Source organism: Lissotriton helveticus, chromosome 1_2 (assembly GCF_964261635.1).
Source record: "Lissotriton helveticus chromosome 1_2, aLisHel1.1, whole genome shotgun sequence".
NCBI classification, from domain to species: domain Eukaryota; kingdom Metazoa; phylum Chordata; class Amphibia; order Caudata; family Salamandridae; genus Lissotriton; species Lissotriton helveticus.
This window is the reverse complement of record NC_136058.1, coordinates 282,076,069-282,094,447: the sequence shown is the minus strand read 5'-3', so window position 1 is coordinate 282,094,447 and position 18,379 is coordinate 282,076,069. Positions and strand designations below refer to the sequence as shown.

General features: G+C 47.7%; 1 protein-coding gene across 7 annotated transcripts in view; it reads right to left on the bottom strand.

The window, feature by feature from the left end:
* Positions 1-18,379, bottom strand: part of RNF220 (ring finger protein 220) — a 1,024,387-nt gene that overhangs the window by 78,768 nt on the left and 927,240 nt on the right. The window lies entirely within an intron of this gene.

Below are 18,379 nucleotides of genomic sequence, written 5' to 3'. Positions count from 1 at the left end.
TGAATCAGTGCCCCAACGTGTATCATATATTGGTCGGTAGTAAGAAAGTAGCGTAATAGTGTCTCCCTCAAGTAGAGGTATAGTGCCAAAGGCCAGGTGAGCAGTGACACAAGGCAATGCAGGGTCTCTGATCCAACACCTATAGCGTTCAGGAGATCTTGGCCAGAAGGATGGTTTTCACCTCTTTCTTGAAGAGTGCAGTGGAGGAGATAAGCCTGGTTTCAGGAGGGAGCACATTCCAGATCCTGGGTGCCATTCCTGAGAAGGAGCGCTTGTAAGTTTTCTCTTTCCGGAATCTACGGGGTTTCAGGAGTAGATTTTTTGAGCTTCTATTGGATCTCGAACCTCCTGAAATAGACAACTTTTGAGCGAGGTAGTTGGGTGCATTGTGGTGCACGGCCGCGTGTGTCATGACTGCAATTTTTAGTTGTATTCTGGCTTCAAAAGGCAGCCATTTTAGAGACTTTAAGTCCGGGGATATGTGCGAATGTTTTCTTGAGCCAGTAATGAGTCTTGCGGCAGCGTTCAGGGAGGCTCTTAAGGGTGCTGTTGTGGATAGCGGGAGTCCGCTGAGGGCCACAATTCCGTAGTCTATTCGAGGGATGACTAACGCTTGTACAGCAGTTCGGAAGTCTTCAGCAGGGAGGAAGGGTTTAATTTTCCTCAGTGTGTTGATTTGGAAATTAGCTGCTTTTGTGGCTTTGCTGACGTGCTGCTGCATGTTGAGCTTGGCGTCCAGTGTGATGCCTAGGGATTTCGCTGAGTCCACAATGGTGGGTTGGACGTTGAGTGCTGTTAGGTTGTTGAGCCATGTTTGGGTGGTTGAAATGTTCGCCGGGGGTGAGAGGAGAAGGAACTCAGTTTTCAGAGCATTTAGTTTGAGGTGATTATCGGCTAGCCAAGATTGAGTGTTAATAAGCGTGGAATTCAGATGTTTGATATCTTCCGGGGAATGAAGCTTTAGGTACAGTTGTGTGTCGTCGGCGTACATATGGAATTGGACATAAGCTTGGAGCAAGGTGGCGAGCGGTTCCATGACGAGGTTGAACAATGTGGGGGAGAGGGAGGATCCTTGTGGAACACCTAGATCTGCAGGCATAGGTGAAGATAGCACATTGTCAATCTTGAACTTCTGAGTCCGGTTGTGCAGGAAGGACGAAAACCATTTGAGAACCGTTCCCGATAGTCCCATTCTAGTGCTTAGCAGCTCCAGCAAGTTCTCATGTTTGACCGTGTCAAATGCTGACGAGAGGTCCAGAAGGATGAGGAGGCAGGACTCATTGCGATCAAGAATTTGGAGGGCGTCATCAATTATGTGTGTCATAGCTGTTTCCGTGCTATGTTTCGCTCGGAAGCCTGATTGATGAGAGTTGAGGAGGTCAAATTGGTCAATGTGCCTTGTTAGTTGGAGTTGGACACATTTCTCCAGCAGTTTGGCCAGGGTGGGAATATTGGTGATGGGCCGGTAATTGTTTAGGTCAGACGAATCAGCTGTAGGTTTCTTGAGTATAGGCGTCACTTGCACCACCTTGAGGGAGTCCGGAATGAGGCCTTGTTGCAGGGAGCTGTTGATGATTTTGGTCCAGAGAGGGAGGAGCAAGGGGATGAAGTCTTTTACCGCATTAGCAGGTAGAGGGTCTGTGAGGTGATTAGAGGGCTTCAAGGTGCAGAGCAGTTTGCGGATTGCTTCTTCCGAGTAGGTATCGAAGTGCAGCCAAGATGCCTTGTTTTTAGGTTGAGTGTAAGACATTCTGGTGTTGTTGGGGAATCGACTTACGTCCAAGATGAGGTCATTTCTTATGTTGTCAGTCTTTAGCTTAAAGAAAGCAGAGAAGGCTTCACAGTGTGGGGTGTCGCTTGTTGTGCTGTTTGATTGTAGGGGTTGAGTCTTTGTTTGGGTCTTGATTAGTTCGAACAGCTTTCTTGGCCTGTTTTTTGCTTGATCCAACTGACGGCTGAAAAAGTCCGCCTTTGTGCGCTTTATTTTCCTGAAGTAGGCGCTTCTTTTGTTCTTAAGCCTTTTGAGGTGCAGTGCTGAAGGGTCCGATCTCCAGGTGCGCTCTGCCATTCGCATAATACGCCTGTCGTCATTGAGTCTATCATCATACCAGGGGTTAGAAGTTTTGGTGGAGACTCTCTTCAGTTGAAGTGGGGCGACTTCATTGACTACTGTGTTCATAGAGTCAAGGTAGTGGTCCATCAGTGTTTGAACATCCGAGGCACCTGAAGGGGGAAGGAGGAGATTGCCGATGTGGGGAGGCAGGGTAGAGGGGTTAAGGTTCTTCATGTCCCTTTTCCAAGTTTTGGATTTGGTTGGTTGAGCTGGGATAGGTTTCACTTTTTCATTGATAAAGAAGGTGATAATGTGGTGGTCAGACCAGTCGCAGGGTTCGATCGCCTCCAGCTGTGTCGAGTTCTCTTTGGCAATGATAAGATCGAGTATCGAGCCTTTGTCATGTGTTGGTCTATCGCATATTTGGGTGAGGTCAAGCGCATTAAGGAAAGATTTGAGACTATTCACCACTGTGTCTTTCTGATCGTTCCAGTGAAGATTGAAGTCACCCAGGTAGACTTGGGTTGTCTGCCGACCGGCATTGGAAGTGATCATGTCCATGAGTTGTTGGGTGAATATGAGGTTGTCACCAGGCGGGTGATAGAAGAGATGTAAAGCACACGCTTGTTTGCCCTCGCTGGTGATGTCGAGGCAGAGGAGTTCACTGGAGGGGAAGGCGGGAGGGGTGATTTTAGTAACGGAGAGGTTGCTCCTAAACATGCAAGCAATTCCCCCGCCCGTCTTGCCAGGGGACCTGTCCAGCCTAATGATGTTATAGTTGGGGGGGACTAGTATGTCCATAATCGGGGTAGAGGCTTCAGTAAGCCAGGTTTCCGTTAGAATGGCTAGGTCCAGATCCCTAGCTAAGACGAGCTCAGCGATGTCGGAGGAGTGTCTCTGGGCCGATCTGCAATTGAGTAGGATGCATTTGAGTTTGGGAGAGAGAAGGGAGGTCGAGCCTTCTAGTGTGAGGGGGACTTTTCTGAGGTTGTTAGGGACGGAACCTCTATTATTGAGTGGTGTTGGGAGCCTCAGAGGGTTTGTAAGAATTGTGGGTATGGGGATGTGTACGTTGGACATGTGTTTTTCCGGACCTGGGCCATAAGAGTGCAGTAGAGAGCATAATTCACGGTCCGACAGTGGGTTGAGGGCACGCCGGGGGCGGTGGGCGTTAGTGCGAACGGGGATAGTCGGCCAGCGCGGGTGTCGTCGGAGGCGAGGGTATGTAGGGAGGGTGCGTCGTTTGTAGGGTAGAGGGGTGGTGGGAGGTAGACTGAGCTGGGAGGAGAGAAGCTCTTTGATTGCGTGGACATCTTTTTTGATTTGTAGCATGTCCTCTTTGACTTGCTGGAGGGTGGATAGCGTCTGGTCATGGGGTATATTGGGGATGGGGTTAGTGATGAGAGCTATTGGAGAATCGTTGAGTAGTGAGTTGGAGAGCAGGCAGGGTATCGAGGGGGTGGATATGCTAGCGTTGTCGGAGTGTTCTGCAGTGCTAAAGAGTGGGATGGCATTCAACGTGGGGGCCTTTTTGTGGGCGAGGGGTGTGGGTGAAGTAGGAGAAATGGGCGGTAGGTGGGAGGCATAGGTGGTGCCGTCAGTGGGAGGCGGTGTCGGTGGGTAAAAGAGTGAGTGAAGGCTGGAGACAGTGGGGGAGATAGGAGGGTAGTGGGGGCTGAGAATAGGAGGTGGGAGAGAGGGGGATGCTAAGGTAGAGGAGACGGTATGTTCTGTATCTTTCGTTGGGAGGGTGAGAGTGTCTTTGGCGGGAGCTGGGGAGGGAGGGGTGTCCGCCGTGGGGGGGATGGGAGTGGGGGGTGGATAAGCTCCAAACGGTGGTGTGTTCAGATGGCGGCGTGTGGGTGAGTGTTATTATGTCAGGTGTAAGAGGCTCGTGGGTGGGAGTGGGGAGGGGGTTGGGGAGGGAGAGGGGTCTGCCGTGGGGGGGGAAGGGAGGAGGGGGTAGATACGGCCCGGGCGATGGTGTGTTCAGATGGTGGCGTGTTGTGAGTGGGAGTTGTTAAGTCAAGTGGGAGAGGTATGGAGGGGGTGTGAGAGGGGGTACGAGGGGTCCTGTTAGAGGGGCGGCTAGTATATGATGTGGAGCCGTTTGTGACTGCTCTTGGGGAGTGCGGGGCGTTAACCGCAGGTGGGTCGTTTACTGGGGTGCTAGGGGTATAGGTGTTGTAGGTGGGGGCTGCGACGTCAGGGGTGGTAGTGCTGGTGGAGTTGTGAGTGGGGGTCCGCAGCTTGGAGAGGTGTTCTTTGAACCTGGGGAACATGTTGTCTAGCAGTTCCAGGTTCTTATCCGTGGATTGAATTAGGACAATCCCGTTATTGTAGATAGTAATGGTAGTCCTGCCAGGGAAGAGGCGGGAAGGTGTGGTAGAGAGAGTTAGGCCATGAGTTGTTTTCCTGGTGGTGGAGACGGTGAGTAGGGATAGGAACACTTTTCTCCATTGGGCTCTGCGTGGGGTGTGGAAGATGATGTCAGTATTCAGGGCTCCATTGCTTGGAGAGAAGTAGGTGTCGGCAAAGGGTGTTTCAGGGTGCGATCTCAAGAAGTTACGTTTAAAACGTTTAGTGGCTTTTTTGGTGAGTGTGGGAGGGTAGATAATTCTAAAAGTGTGCGTGCCGTTGGGCTCCATTATAGAAAGGCTGTGATGTTGGGTATAGGAGAGTGGACGACAATAAAACTGTCAGCCGCTAATTCCAGTGTAAAGGAGTGACACTTGAGGGTGACCAATATGTAAGAGGTAGAAGTCAGTGCAATCCAGGGACAGCAGTGCCTAAGGTGCAGCTTGCACAATGTGTCCAGTATGCGAGGTAGCAGTCAGCTTACTCCATGTACATAATATGTGAGGTAGAACCGGTTAGGTGGAGTCACATTTACACATCAGGGTGTCCGAGGTAATAGTGGTGTAGTCGGGGTGTAGAAGGTAGCTGGGTACAGCATACATGACTAGCAGCATCGTGAGGTATCTTACATCGAAGAACCCACACATAAATGAGGTAGCGAACAGTGAGTGATAGGGATAAGGGAGATATAGGTGCAGCTTACCGCATATATAGTATGAGAATAGCGCTAGATTATTAATGAATTACTGGGTCCGATAAATGTGCAAGCAATTTACAGCAATAGCAAATACGACAGTAGAATATGAGAATATGAGGTAGCAATCAGTGCACTGTCAGCGAGTAATAGTGAAGATGGGTGTATATTGCCCAAGATGTAGGGTACCAGTGGTAGTATAGTACTGCACTAGAAGGCGGATCATTATGCACATCAGGAGCTCTAGGTTACATAAAATGTAAAAATGTAAAATACAATAGTAATAAATGTCGCAGTAAGAGACAAACATTTAAAAACACAAAATAAAATCCGCAGTAAAATACAGACACTAAGGGACACATAGGTTTAAATATAGGGCTAAGTGAGGCTACATAGAGTGGTACATAGGTCACATAAAATGTAAAAATGTAAAATACAATAGTAAAAACTGCCGCAGTGATAGACAGACACTTAAAAACACAAAATCAAAGCCGCAGTAAAATACAGACACTTAGGAGCACATAGGTTTAAATATAGGGCTAAGTGAGGACCTTGGTACCGATAGTGAGTAATAGTCGGCAATAGTCGGCAGGACTAGTCCATGATGGCCGTCAGAGAGAGCAGGAATAGTGTTTAAAGATGGCCACCAAGTAGGGAGGATGTAGTCATTAGTCCTCTTTTAGTTGTTGCTGTTTTGGTAGCCGGGCAGAGCAGTTTCACATTCCGTTCCGGCTGTCTCAGGGTCCTGCATACCAAGGGAGTCTTATCTCTAGATTGTTATCTGAAGAAGGGTTGCTGAGGGGCCTCGTGTGTTCAGGCGGGGGTAGAGTGTTCAGTTCAGTTTAGTTTATGGCCCCGGCCATTTTGAAGACAATAAGTTTCATTTTATTTTATATAAGATGTATCAATAACCCATATCGTAACTTATCCAACAAAAGTATTGGGGCACAAACAATACCTTAGTCCACCTTCACTTTGGTGTGTTCTCTGCACGTCCAGCCGCCGGGGCAAATACGTCCATAATTGCCAGCGTTTGCGAAACACCAGCAGTGGAGCCCAGATCGACGGGCTCACCGGCCGTCACTGCTCCAGAGTATTGCATCCACGCAGCCCTTTCCAAAGATAGGCGTGAGCGTGCACAGGTTCCGGTAGTTCAGGGCAGACCTTAAGGGCATATTCTTCCTCCATGCCTGGCTCGCCCTTAGACGCTTGATGACCGGTGTGTAAGGGGGTGTGTGAGGGAGAGCCGTGTCTGATCCCTACGTCCTCACCCCCACTCCTAGGGCGAGGGCGGTTGCAGACGGAGGGCGAGCTCCCCTTCCCCTTGCCGGGACACGCCGCTCACAACCCGCGGGGATCCGTCAGGTGAGCCCAGCCTCTCGCCCGCTCTCCGCCAGTCCGCCCGTCCTGCAGCTCCCCGACCAGGTGTCGATGCAGAGAGGCGCCGGGGACAGACCAGCCGAGCTGGATTTTGTCAAGCAGATGCTCAAAACGCAGACAGTGTTACTCTTGCCGTACTCAGCAAGCCAATCAAGCACAGCAATCAATTTAGAGTTATTTCATAGAAATGTTGAACGCTGTACATAAATCATCTCCTTTAAGCCCCTCAAAGCCTGCAGGGGTGGAAGCGTGGCGGAGACACTCTTCTCGGGTCTGCCAGACCCCGGTGTGCCCTCGGGTCCGTTTCAGCCACGGGCGTCTCTCTCGTGAACAGCTCAGCGTTCGGCAAGCGGTGCGGGACCCCCGCGATGCCGCCACAGCCTCCTCAGCTCCGGCGGAGATGGACCTGGTCACGGCGATCTCAGCGGTGGAGTCCTCACCGGTCCGGTGCGGTCGCGGGAGCCAAGCGACGCCTCCACGGGAACCCGGACTCCAGCTGCTCCGATGTCCAGTGTCGAGCAGCAACCCTCTCCACAGCTCGCTACACCATCCAGGGCTCCGCTGCGGTTTCTGGTGAGTAATTTTTCAATCCAGTTACTTGCAGTAAAGCCTGTTACTTGTATTAAATCCAGTTACTTGTTTTAGCCCTGCGCAGATGGGTGCTGTCCGGGATAAATCCATAAAAGGATCCCAGGCACTAGGAGCTCCGGACTGGAGCTCTTACCAGGCGGCCATCTTGGTCTTCTCCAGTATTGGGGTGTCTTTCATAGATTCACATGCCTGAATCAGAGTAGTTAGCAGGACATACCATCCCACCCATAGACGCTCCTTGTATCATAGTGCATACGCATGCTTTGCAAACAAGAATCACATGTAAAATAAGCATCTAAAAGAGCGTAGAGGAGGAGAGAGAACAGAGGCTCACCTTATTTAAAAAGATTGCGAAGCACTGCTCGTCCCCCTGAAGTATCTGCATCGCTGGCAGCATCTAAGCAGTAGTGCTTGGTGAAGGTATGCTTGCTGGACCAAGTTGCCGCTCTGCAGATGTGAAGGAGGAACTCCAGCAAAAAGGGCTGTCGAGGAGGAGACCGCTCTCGTAGAATGCGCCCTTGGTAATGTTTGCAATGGCCTTTCTGCTTGCTGATGACAGACTGATTGCTGAGGACACCCAGCGGGTTATGGTCTGTTTAGATACAGCGTATCCCTGACTTATCCTTCCATATGCTACAAAAAACTGGTCTGTTTTACGCAATGTAGCAGTTTGTTGAAGATAGAATTTGAGACATCTTCTGATGTCAAGGGAATGCAAGGCCATCTCTGCTACCGTTTGCGGATTAGGAAAGAATGTTTTTGGAATTACTGGCTCGTTAAGATGAAAGTCGGATGGAACTTTAGGCATGTAGCTTGGATTGGTACGAAGCACCACTTAATTTGAAGTGAATTGTAAAAACGGAACTTGATGGTAAATGCTTGAATGTCACCGACTCTACGTGCCGATGTCAGTGCTAGAAGAAGAGAAACCTTCCAGGAAAGGAATTTGAGATCCACCTTATGAATAGGTTCAAAGGGGTGGCGCATGAGTTGGGAGAGCACAACATTCAAGTACCAGGAAGGAGGTCGACGCCGGACAGGAGGGAACATTCGGAATAGACCTTTGAAGAATTGTTGAATTATTCTTGTGGAGTACAGAGAATTAGAGCCATCTTGACGGAACCTGGAAATGGCCGCCAAAAACACCTTCAGTGTGGCATGAGACAAGCCAGATTTAGCCAATTGAAGAAAGAACGGTAAGATCTGTTCTGGTTTAGCATGGAGTGGATGTAAATTGGCTGTGAGACACCAGGCACAAAACCTTTTCCATTTAAGTTTGTATGTCTTAATAGTAGCAGGCGCTCTAGCATTGGCTAAAACTTCTTGACAATCCTCTGGGATATCTAGATGGGCGAACTCAACGTGTTGAGGAGCCAAGCTGCTAATTTCAAGGACGCTGGGTCCGGATGAGGCGACATGGTTGCTGTTTCATCTTCCGAATGACCCTGGGAACCACAGGAATCGGCGAAAAGGCTATGCATATATCTGAGACCAGTCATCAAAAGTGCATCCCGCAAGAGTTCTTGTGGGGAATCCAGCTTGCAAAGTGTAGGCATTTGCGGTTCTGATTCGTTGCAAATAAGTCCAGGTCGGGATGACCCCACTCTCAAAAGACTCTGTTCAGAGTCGGTTGATGAATTTCCCATTCATGATTGGACGCTGTAGTTCTGCTGAGCGACTCCGCTAACACATTGGACATTCCTGGAACGTGCACTGCCGAAAGATTTATCCTGTGATCTAGAGCCCAACTCCAAATCTCCTTGGCCTGCTGAGAAAGACAGGCTGATTTTGTGCCCCCTTGTTTGTTTAAGTAATGCATACTTGTTGTATTGTCTGTCTTGATTAGAACTGTGGATCCTTGTATTACTGTTCGAAAGGACTTCAAGGCCAGAAAAATTGCTCTCAACTCTAGCAGATTTATGTGCCATTTCTTTTGATGCGTATTCCATTTTCCATTGACAGTCATTCCCTGTAGGTGTGCCCCCATCCTTCCAGGGAAGCATCCGTGGTGATGGTATACCTTGGAACTTCCGCCAGGAATGAACGCCCTACTTGTAGGTTTTTCTTTTGAACCCACCAAAGAAAAGCTTCTCTCATGCGGTAAGTTATGGTGATCCTGTCGTCGAACGACCCCGAGACCTGCACCCATTGGAGGTTGAGTTCCCCTTGGAAAGGTCTCATCCGAAAACGGCAGTTGGGTATGAGAGGGATGCAGGATGATAGCATCCCTAGGAATGACTTAACATTCGTACTGAAACGTACTCTTTTTTCCGCAAGCTGAAGGCCATGTTGCAAATCCTGAGTTGTCTTTCTTTTGAGACAAAGGTTTGAGTGAGCAGAGTGTCTAATGTGGCTCCCAGAAACAATACCCTCTGTGATGGAACAAGATGGATTTCTTGAAATTGATTGATAGTCCCAGAGACTGGAAAAGCGACAGGCATCTTTGAACATGTACTCTTGCTGCTCCCAAAGAATTGGCCTTGATAAGGCAATCGTCTAAGTATGGGAAAAATGTAATGCCTTCCAAGCGAAGATGTGCCGCCACTGGAGCGAATATCTTTGTGAACATTCGGGGTACTGAATGAAGTCCAAATGGGAGAACCTTGAATTGAAAATCCCTGCCAGCCACTCTGAACCTTAAGAATTTCCTGTGCCTGGGGAGGATGGGTACGTGAGTAAGCATCCTGAAGGTCGAGGGTGGCCATGTGATCGCCCTTGGAAAGAAGCTGGAGGATTTCTTGAAGTGTTAACATCCGGAAGGACAGTTTCTTGAGGTATTTGTTGAGGGCACGCAGGTCGAGGATAGGGCGCCATACCCCTGACTTTTTTCGTATGAGGAAGAACCTCGAATAGAAACCTCTCCCGTTATGCAATTGAGGAACTTTTTCGATTGCACCTTTCCGAATCATTATATTTATTTGGGAGAACAGCTCCTTGAGGTGAGCCGGTGGTGGACCTTTTGGAGGTGAATTTGCGGGGGTTTTGACAATTTCTAAAGCATGTCCTCTGGCCACTATATCCAGGACCCATTTGTCCGTAGTAATTTTAGACCAATTTGAGATGTAATGGGATATTCTTCCTCCAACTTTTGATCTTGGTGTGGGCAGAGGTGGTGGTAGGTCTCATTGCCTTTTGGAAGAATCCCGTCCCCGATAAGAGGACTTTCTTTTTCCTTGCGAAAAGTTGTTGCCTCTCTGTCCGTATGTTTGTTGCTTACACGGCTGGTATCGCTGGGTACCCTGTGAAGCTTGGTACGAGCGTTGTTGGGAGTAGCCCCCTCTATTAGAATAGGACCAATGTCCTTTGGCACCCCGAAAGGACGATTTGCGAAACTGCAGGTTTCCCAGCGACCTTTCGGTTTCAGTATCTTTCTTTATGGCCTGCAAGGCCTCATCAATGTGCTGGCCAAAGAGAAATTCTCCATCGTAAGGCAGATCTATTTTTTTTGCCTGGACCTCCTGGCGGAAGGATGTTGACTTCAGCCAACCCGGTCTCCTCAGTACTGCTGCACCTGCCAGTTGTCGGAAGCCTGTAGATGCCACATCTACGTCTGCATCAATCATCTCCGCAGAAGCGCACTCTCCTTCGTCTAATACTTCTGATCTTTCTGGTTCCGGAAGCTTTTCAAGATATGGTGAAATATCCGACCACATCTGTCTATCATATCTCCCTAGTATTGCTAGGCAGTTTGCCACACGGATTGTAGTTGCAGCTATCGTTGACACCTTTTTGCCAATGGAGTCCAGACGTCTGCCATATCTGTCAGGTGGAGCGGTCACTTGTGAGGACAGGTTTCTGGCTCGTCTCTGGGCTGCTTGAGTGACAACCGACTATGTCTTAGCTTGTCCTATAAGGCATGCAGGTGATGTGAGAGGCGCTTTATACCTTTTGTCTACACGAGGTAAGACTGCGGGTAAAGAATTTGGAGTCGCCATGATTTTAAGGCCCTCCTTCCAAATAAAATCTATAATTGGGATTGTTTTTACTTGTCTTTGTGGCTGATCTTTAAAGTCATACAAAAAGCAATCGTCTTGTTTAGTTTCCATAGCAATTTGAAACCTTTTTGTTGCTCTTTCCATTACAAGATGGAATCCCCCAATGTCCACAGGCGGAGAGTCTGAGGAGCAGTAGGTGATAGGGTTTGCGTCTGGTAATCGTCCCACTCCGACAGTACAGATTTATCATCCACCTCTCCTTGCTCTCTGTCATCATCAGTGGTTATATCTCCCTGCGTATGGGGAGATTGTGCCGGAGAAGGCGGAATTGTGGAACGTACGTCAGATGCTGGTGTTGGAGAAGATGGTCTTGGGATTCTTAAGGTTGAAGCAGGTATTTGAGAAAATGGTGTTGCAGGAAGCGACTCCGCCGATTCAGATGGAGGGAACCGGTGGTAATAGTCGTTCAACATATATTGCAGATTGTTAAGGAGATCCAACGGCATCTGTGCTGTTGGCACTGCAGGAGGGGTTTGATCTATAAACTCAGGAAGCTGTTCTTCATCCTGATCGTCCTCCTGAAACTTTATCAGCAGTTCTGAAGGACTTTTGGCCGCCCGGAATCTGTCATCCTCGTCAGATTGTCCATCCTCCTCCGTCAGATTGTCCATCCTCCTCCTCTTCTGAATCTAGAAGCTGCTCAAGCAATTTCAACGGTGATAGAGCCATTAGAGAAGAGCCTCTTCTTTGCAATAAGGAAACCCCCGTAGGCGGAGAGGTAAAGGAGGCAGCAGACGGAGCAACAGACCAAACCTGCAAATCTGTGCATGAAGAAAGGAGAGATGTTGACAGACAAACCGTTGACGGTATCGTCAACGGGAATATTGTATGAACTTTGGCCGACGATGAAACAATGCTCTTCGACGATGATGTAGTCTTCGTCGACGACGTAGACTTTAACGACGGTGGAATTCTCTTCGACGACATAGCCGTCAACGACGATGAAGTTCTCGTCGACGGTGAGGTAGTCGACGGCAAGGTGATCTCCGTCGACGAGGAACCCGTCAACGAGATTACTTTCGTCGATGATGCGCTCGTCGACGACATCCTTTTTGTCTTCGACGACGGAGCATCTACGCTTGATGGCAGTATCTTCGTCGACGAGATGGGTCTAACTGAAACTAAGACCATCGTTGACGGTAAGGAAGCAGACGACATTATCATCTTAGGTCTTGGCGATGAGAAAGTAACCGTCGACGTGGAGGAAACATCGAAGACGGAAACCGTCGACGGAGAAGCCGTCGACGATGCAGTCGTCGACAAGGTCTTTTTCGGAGGCAAACTTTTCTGTGACAGTCTTTTAGATGGTAAAGACTTAGCAGACTTTCTCGGGGGCGTATTAAGTCCGGATTTTGAAGGTGGAGAAGTCTTTTTTGCGGTAGAGGAGGAAGGCAAGCTTGAATCCTTAGCTTTTCTCAACACCTTAGGCCCAGGAGAAGATACCTCTTCCTCAATCTTCCTCTTTCTGGAAGAAATAGTAGACCTCGAAGCCAAACTTCCTACCTCAGATAGAGGATTATCCTGATTCTTGATCTTCTGCAACCATAGTAGAAGACGACGTTCCCTGTCTCTGAGGGTCTTCTGAGGAAAGGTTCTGCAGATCTTACAATCCTTTACCTCATGGTCTGGATACAGGCAATAAATGCATTTTTTGTGGGGCTCTTCTTTAAAAAGCCTAAGCTTCCCACAAGACTCACATGGTTTGAAGAGAGATTTTGAAGAAGACATTCCAAAAATAAGTAGAAAACCAGTCAGGTTGAGAAGTACTGAGCAGAGCTCAGGGAGACTCCCTTCACACAACGTGCGGTAAAAAATCTGAGAGCCTGAGCCTCTGGGGAGAACATTCTGGTGGGTGCCGACGCCTGATTGGCTGCAGTTTGGGCTATACAAAATGACTAGGATAGTCATGTGTGGAAGTTTTTTTACACTGTAGCTTAGGGCTACTTTACTTCCTGGTTGGTTATTACCAAGGGTTTTGGTTTCTTATATGCAAATTATTGCTTTTTATGTACCGTGGGACTCCCACTCCGACGACGGGGGAATGATTCAGGCATGTGAATCTATGAAAGACACCCCAATACTGGAGAATCCTTAGTATTACGCTGCGGAAGGTTTAACCGCATGCGGGCTGCGGCTATTTTCGCGCTGCGCGTTTTTTTTTTAAAAAGCCGCGTTACATGACTAGCACAGCTCGTCATCAGGGTGCGAGCGGCGCAACTGATGACGAGCTGAGCTCGTCATCAGCGTCGAAGTGGTTAAAGCATCGTAAAAACGTCTTCAACAAAAACACACCAATATGTGATGCAATGTTTAGAGCTGTCGGCGACAATGCTTTAACATCGATTTCACCCGTGTATCACAATAAAGAAAATGTATACAACAGCAGGGAAAGGGGGTGTTTTTCCTCAGCAAAGCTATAGGTTAGCCATACATTACTGGATCCCCGCCAAAGTAAGGCAGTAGCCTTACGTACATTTCCCCTTCTTGCAGGAACACTGAAATGAAAAGAAATGAATTTGTACTTGTACCCCACTGGGGTTTCCTGGCGCTGTATGCATACCGCTATGGAACCCTTCCTGGCTTTTCCCTGTTAAATGTTCACTCCTGGGCACCCCCAAGGTGAAGCCAGGCATCCCAGCGCTGTTGGGGCCCTTGTGGAGATTAAGCAAGCTATTGCCCAGAGTTGCAGAGTGGGACCCATGATTAGAATAGGCACCGAGGCGAGTATTATCAGGTCCGAGGAAATTGAGCCCAAGACCCGCCGAGGCGGGAATTGAACCCTGGTCCCGGGCCAGACCTCTGCATCAGGGTCTGCCGCTCTAACCATTGACCCACACTTCACCACTCTTCAGACCTTTTCAGGTTTGGCCTAAGCGGAGACCCTTTGCTTTCAATAACACACCCAGAAGCTTTAAGCCCTCCCTCTTCGTCCACTGGTCTTCTGTGGTGTCATTCACACTTGCTTCGGCCCACCACAGCATAAAGCAGGAGGGCACAGGGCCAGCCCCCTCCAGCCACTGGCTCACCTGACTGAGTGACAGCATTCTACCCCTGCACTGGCTCACCTGCCAGAGTGACAGCATTCTGCCCCTGCACGGTCTCACCTGCCCGAGTGACAGCATTCTGCCCCTGTACTGGCTCACCTGCCCGAGCGACGGCATTCTGCCCCTGCACTGGCTCACCTGCCCGAGTGACCGCATTCTGCCCCTGCACTGGCTCACCTGCCCGAGCGACGGCATTCTGCCCCTGCACTGGCTCACCTGCCCGAGTGACCGCATTCTGCCCCTGCACTGGCTCACATGTCCGCGTGACCGCATTCTGCCCCTGCACAGAGTGCACATCTGCACAATACGTAGCCCTTTCAGTGCTAGGCATTGCTAGTGCAAAGAGCGCTTTTACATAAACAGTCAATCTAATTTGGCTTTTACACAATGTTTGGTTTCATACAATATGTGCCTTTGTACAAAAAAAACAAATAAGAACTGGAAAATCCAAAACTTAAAACAGCAAAGCCCAACTGGCTCTGCCAATGCTGGTTTATCAAGAGTTATAGATCACCGACTTGTCGAAATGTAACCATTTTCTTTTCCACAAAGAAAAATCTTTTTAATGTTTTTACTGTAGAACACAAGTGGTTTGATATATTGTTTTTGGTTTATCAAGACAACTGATATTAATATTGACTCACAGGTGCTCCCCTAAAAGTGCATTAAAGATTTAACAAATCCATCACTCGCTCTCAGAGTACTGTAACAGTTCTGTGACAAAACAATGCCCACTTACGTCGGACTGCTGAAATGAACAAGCAGTGGTAAAGTTAATAAGTCTGTACTGGAAAAGTAGGTGCAGTGGCTTCATTAAAAAAAAATTAGTTTTATTGCAAACGTATGCCATAAAATGCAAAGGAAAACCTTCTGCACTCTAAACGTAACAACGTCTTTGCAATACATGTGTAAAAGAAAAGAAAAAAATACTTTCACTTATAATACAACAGTATGGGAACTTCCTAGCAGGCAGGTGTACTAAAACAGGTATAAAATTATTTTTTATTTGTACGCCAGTTCACAGGAAATGCACTAATGGCCTGGAATTACTAGAACATGAAGGCATAGTTTAAACAGGTGAGGATGAATAAAGAATAAATAAAAAAAATGAAAAGGAAAGAAAAAAATTACAGGATAACTATAGTATTGGCCCACGAGGCCCTGCACTGAATTTCAATTCTGTTATGGGGATTTGCACAATTAGTAGAAAAACGTCATCACACACAGAAAAAGAGCCTATGGCTGAAGTGGGCATGCCCACTCCTCCTCGGTATGCTGTGGTAGGTGGAAGCAACATTTGATTGACGTTAGAAGAGTCCAATAGATAACGAGGACTGACCTAAAGCCCCTCTTCATTATGTAAACATGTATGTATTGTTTTCTAGAAATTACATTGAATACACCAGTCTTAAAACAGCAAAAGCTGCCTAGTCCAGACCTAGAAAGGAATAAGATAATGCAAGAGAACGCTGCAACAAAAACTGTAGGATCTGAATACAATACACTGCAAATGTTCCATTCATCGCTGGATGTAATGCACTTTATTGAGCCTACTTAATAATTACACAAAGATGTTCAACTCCATTAACTTTCCAAATCTAACTCCTTTTTGATGTAACACTAGAGACAGGACCTGAGGTATTGAAAGCTAATGTCCTGGAATACTTCGCCTGGTCCAATAAAAGGTATTATAACCCCCCTCAGGATAATTTTGACAGATTAACACATAAAACCGCACGACACAAAGGCCGGTTTTACGTGGTTATTCAAAAGCCATTACTCTAGGGACAGCTGCAATCTCATTTTTTAGGCCTGTCTTAGCAGACAGTGCAAGGTGTCTGCTGGCGAAAATACCTTGCCTTCTTACAGTGGGCTTAAAGCCTGCACATTGTTTACCACTGGTTGGATTTGCCACACATTTTCTTGCTTTTTATAAATACGCGTGTCTGAGTTTTACTTTCCCTTCTTGCGTTTGTCCCTCTACTAGAGCAGTGACGCAAATACTTGTACCTTTCCATTGCTCACTTTCGAAGCGCTACTTTTTTATTTTTAGTTCAAGTACAAGAGAGCCCGTCTTTCCAGACATCTTGCTTGTGCACAGCGCCATCCACCATGGTCCGCATTGTCTCTCCCTCGCCAGTGTGCTTCTCTCACACTCGCTCCGTGTTGTTCTAACCCTCATGAGCTTCTCTTCCCACATTGCTTTCTTGCCAGAGTGCAGCAGGTACAAGTTCCCACTCTCTCTAACCGATGTGCTTCTTTACCCCAAGCTCCATGTTCCTCTCTCACCAGTGTTGCTCTCCCCACCCTACCTATTGCTTCTTCCTTCATTTGCACCCACCCTGGGTTGCTTCAGCCCCCTCCACACAGTGTTGATCTGCCCCCCATATTGATTCCTACACCACCCGTGCCTTCTGTGTTACTTTCCCCATCATATCCCTCCACTTCGCCTCCTACCATCCGTGTCTCAATAAACAAAGCTTTTGTGCTTTTTTTAATGTAAGGATCCAACTCCGATAAGTACATAAAAAGAAGGGGGGGAAAACAGAGCGTTGTTTTGTAAACGCACTCCTACAAAATGAGGTGGATGGATGAATCATAGTGGCTTTTTCTTATTTGAGGACTTTTTATCCAAGCTGCACAGTATCTGGGATTCCGTACATCATCACTAAAACCATTAGCAAAGTCAACAGGTCCTAAAGGCAAGGTACTCCGGATAGTGCTTGATACTACCAACTTGGAGCACTGCACTAAATACAATAATTTCAAAAAATGCAATGCTGTGCTAGCCCCACTGGCTTTGGAACTTGCAAATAAGTCACCCAGAGATCTCTCCACCAGACACAATAAACCACTAAGTCTTCATACTGACTACAGATGAGTTGAGCTAGCCCTTACACATTTTGGTTAAGCGTTGAGAAAGCCATGCAAGGACACAATGATCTATGCTTGGTGGATTCGAATTACTTTAAACTAATATGCTGTCCAACTTTAAAGACCTCCTCAGGCCGTTACCCAGGCATTTGAAGTTGTACCTAGCAATATTTAAGATGAGATGCCATGTGATGAGCAAAAGAATGATGGATTTAACTCCGATCTCTTTACGGGGGTGAATGTTTTTATTTGTTCTGCAGTCCGTCCATCAATTGTCTCTCTTTTGTTTTCCCACCCTAAGTGCGCCAGGTATGCCCAGACGTGGGTCCCCGGCTCACTGTGCCACTGGATTCAAGCTATCCTGGCTGATGAGGGGTGAAACCACAAAACCGGTCCTAGGATGCTTGTTTCCGGTCCAGGGACCCATCCTCCTACGGCAGACCCAAGACCTACCAACCTTCAGGAGGCTACTCAAGACCTGGCTATTCGAGCAGTAGCAACACCCCTCCCCCCCCCCAGCGCCTTGAAACCCTCAAGGGCGAGTAGTGCGCTTTACAAAAGTTATGATTGATTGATTGATTGATGGAGGACCTGGCTTGGCAGTTTGTGCTGGACTGTTCCCGTGAGGTACGGAGTCAAGACTGATTTGCATATGGACTGGTCTAAACTGGGGTGGCATGGTGAGGAAAAGAATGATTGTTTTAGGAGGGTGAATGTTTTGAATTGTTTGTCCATCAATAGTGTGTCTATGACATGCTCCTCACTAACCGGGAAGTTGGGTACTTGGTGCGATATGGCAAGTTGATCATGCAAAAGCCTCCAACTTTCCTAACTTAGAAAAGACCTGTCTAATGGGAGGTGGGGCACCATTTGAGCGAAACAGACTGCAACACTATTATTACGAACACAATATATATTAATATCCAGCCAGGTTTATGTTAAGAGAAGTATCAATTAATAAACACCTGAAATTTTCAATACACATTTAGAAGGTCGGTAGAAGTCTCAATGCCCTAGCCATGATGTTTTAAAATGAAGGGACATGTTTTTTAGGGTGATGGCTCTGTTCCATTGTCTAGTTATGAACATGGATACAATTGGTTCATCCCTTTGTGAGGAACAAGGGTTCCTAAACAAATGGCAGTAGTGCAGTACTGATACCGTAGTTGGTAGCCAAAGAGCACAAAGAGTCTTGGGTCTTTTGGTGGTGAAAAGGGTAGAATGTTGTCTAATCTGCAAATAGGGAATTTGTAATCTGTGCCGAAGAGACTGCGTCCAGTCTCCAAACATATAATCAGGGGCAGAGGTCAGGCAGGTAATGAACCTCTGCACGCAGCGCAGGGGGACTCTCTAGTATGGTTCGCAGACACTTTGATATCCCCGATATCCA